Raw genomic sequence first — 3580 nt, 5'->3', positions numbered from 1 at the left:
GCGATTATTCACAGATTGGTCACAAATAGGATGAAATAATATGAGAGGTACAAAGAAAATAAAATAAAAGAAAAAAGAAGTAAAGTATAAGATAAAGAAGGCAAAGAGGAGAGCAGATGTGAAATGAGGTAAGAGTATGACAGATTTTTTAAAGTAATAAAAAGATGTTTTTGAACGAAATTAAAAGAAGAAAAGGAGGCGAATCAAGTAGAGAAGTAAAGGTAAAAGGTGCAGATGGGTAGATGATAATGGAAGAGACAACAGTAAGAGGAAGATCGACAGAGTATTCTAGGGAGTTGCTAAATGTGAAGGAAGATAGAGAGGAAAAGGTAGTTGCTAAGAAAATGACAGTGAGGAAAATGGAGGAGAAATAAGGAAAGATGAGGTTAAGGCAGTTGTTAAGATGAGAACAGGTAAGGCACCTGGGTCGGACGGGTGTCATACAGAATGTCTAAAAAATGGAGGTACAGTGGTGGTGGACTGGCTAGTGAGGTTATTTAATGTTTCTATAAAATAGAGTGCCGGAGGATTGGAGGAGTGCCCGTATAGTTCCACTTTACAAGGGAAAGGGAGAAATGTGAGTGTATTACTTGCAGAAGGATCAGTTTGTTGAATGTAGTTGGGAAGGCTTATGGGAGGGTTTTGATTGAGAGGATTAGGAAAGGAACAGAGGGAGTAATTGGTGAAGAACAGTGTGGGTTTATGGATTGCGTGGATCAGATTTTTGTGGTAAGGCAAATATGTGAGAAAGCTTTAGGAAAAGACAAGATTTTTTATTTTATTTTAAAGGCTTGTGATATAGTAGACAGGAAGGCAGTGTGGAAGGTATCATATATATGGGATAGGAGGAAAGCTATTAAGAGCAATCAAGAGTTTTTACAATAGTAGAGCTTGTGTTAGAATCAGAAATGGAGAGAGTGAGTGGTTCGAGGTAAAGGTGAGAGGTAAACGCAAAGGTAATAGGTCGAGGATTTGAGATGATTAAAGAAAATAGAGAAAAGTGGGAGATAAGCCAGTTGCTGTTTGCTGACGACATTGCGTTTATGGCAAGATCAGAGGAAGGATTAAGGAAGTTAGTGACAGAGTTTGGGAAGGTGTGCGAAAGAAGGAAGTTGAAGATAAATGTGCGTAAAAGTAAGGTGATGAGATGTACAAGGGGAGAATGTGGTAGCAAACTGGAAGTGAGTATTAAGGGAGAGAGACTGGAGGATGTGGATAGTTAATACTTGCGTGCAGATGTGGCAGGAAAGGGAGGAGTGGAGATGAAGATAGAATGTAGACTGAGCGATGCAAGTAAATGCCTTGGGGGATTAAAAAGTGTGTTGAGAAATAGACATTTAGAAATAGATGCTAAGAGGAGATTGTATGAAGAAGTGATTGTGCCGACAACACTGTATGGGGTAGAAACATGGAACATATAGGAGGAAGAGAGGAGGAGTTTGAATGTGTTTGAGATGAAATGCCTGAGAAGTATGATAGGGGTTACTAAGCTGGAAAGAGTGAGAAATGAGGAGGTGAGGAGAAGAACGGGGGTGGAAAGGGAGTTAGGAGAGAGGGTTGATGAAAAAGTATTGGAATGGTTTGGACACATGGAAAGAATGAGTGAGGAAAGATTAGTAAAAGAGGTGTGGAAGGCAGAGGTGGAAGGACTGAACATGAGGGTGTGACCAAGGATGAGATGGATGGATGGGGGTAAAGGGGCATTAGGAAAGAGGGGGATGTCTGTTGACGAAGGATGGGAGAAGACAGAAGATAGGGATGAATGGAGAATGGTTGTGTATGGATGATGCTGTGATGCATGGAAAGAAGGGTGGGGTGGAGGGTGAAGGAGTATGTGTGAATAATAAATTGACGAAGCCCGAAGGGATTTCTCCCCGTCCTCTCTTTTTCTGCATGAGGGAACGGAGGGGGGGGGGAGGTCGCCGATTAAACGAAGCGGCCTTGCTATGAATGTGCTGTGTCTTACTGCACTGCTTCTGACTCAGGGCAGTGGGCGAGATTCAGCGACGACCCGTCATCCAGGAGGAACCAAGAGGGAGGGAGGGGTGTGAATGGGAGCGGAGTATGTGGGGATGAAGTGGGTGGGAGTAAATCTTATGCCTTTGTTTTTTGGTTCCCTCTCTTATAAGGGGGAAAAAAACCTTTAGTATATGTATCATTATTATTACTTATTCATTCCATTTATTCTATTCTATTTGTTTAATCTTATATATTTAACTTTATTTATCTAATCTTATCTAATTTTATTTTATTTTATTTTATTTTATCTATTCAATTTTGTTTAAATTTGCTTAATTATATTTGTTTTGTTTTGTTTTATTTGTTTTGTTTTATTTTTATTCTATTTATTTTATTTATTTTATTCATCTTATTTATCTTATTGATCTTATTTATCTTATTTATTTTATTTATTTTATATATTTTATTTATTTCATTTATTTTGTTTATTTATTCTATTTATTTTATTTATTATATTTATTTCATTTATTCTATTTATTTTATTTATTCTATTCATTCTATTTATTCTATTTATTCTATTTATTTAATTGTTTTATTTATTTCATTTATCTTATTTATTATCTTTTTTAATCGAAAAGTTTTTGATGGACACCGCTAAGATGAAACAATCACGGCTGACTACCCATTGCTGAACTGCCAAGGGGAATGGCGACGGGATTAGGGCCCGTGGGACCAAAACTCAGACGACTATCGATCTAAGGGATGGCATGGATCTTTTCAAGAGGCAAATTTATCTGAGAGAGAAAAACTTTTGAGCCGATGATCGGGAATGTCAAAAGACATGAAGACACATTCATCGTCGTCTGATGCGTGATGGTCATCCAAGTGGTTAATCTTCTGGGGGCCGCATGTCAGGTCAGTGATATTGCTATTGCGCATTACAGAAATGAAATTCAGCAATACTACAGGTATAAGGAGACATTACTCATACATTATATCATAAATGTGTGGCACTATAGAGTGAGCATAGTATATGGTAGCGATCCCGAGCCGTGACTGATAGTTTACTGCCTCCAACAAACCGCGCATCATAGAGCAAAGGTTACGGCTTCGGCCGCAGCTACTCAGCGGTTCCCGGCGTAGGCTCCCCATCACTTTCCTTCAGTGCCCAGAGGTTCTTAAGAGCCTGGAGGACCAACCAGCCTCTCGTTACATATATCAAACTTATGTATTGCTATTCTTTAGTCTCCTGGGGCAGACCAATTCAGGCACTGAACAGAAACGATAGATACGCACTTACTCTCACTAAATGAGCTCCATAGCTCATAGAGACCAATCTATGGGAACTGATGTTGTCACACACACACACACACACACACACACACACACACACACACACACACACACACACACACACACACACACACACACACACACACACACACACACACACACACACACACACACACACACACACACACACACACACACACACACACACACACACACACACACACACACACACACACACACACACACACACACACACACAAAACGCCTTAATCAAGAAACCGGGGTGACTTCTTGCAGCGTAATGTTCTTTTCAAGCCCTAGGTGGGGA

This window comes from Oratosquilla oratoria, chromosome 37 (genome assembly GCF_046742065.1).
Source record: "Oratosquilla oratoria isolate Oo_2021 chromosome 37, ASM4674206v1, whole genome shotgun sequence".
In the NCBI taxonomy this organism is placed as follows: Eukaryota; Metazoa; Arthropoda; class Malacostraca; order Stomatopoda; family Squillidae; genus Oratosquilla; species Oratosquilla oratoria.
The sequence above is the reverse complement of the archived record's forward strand: the minus strand, read 5'-3'. Positions refer to the sequence as shown.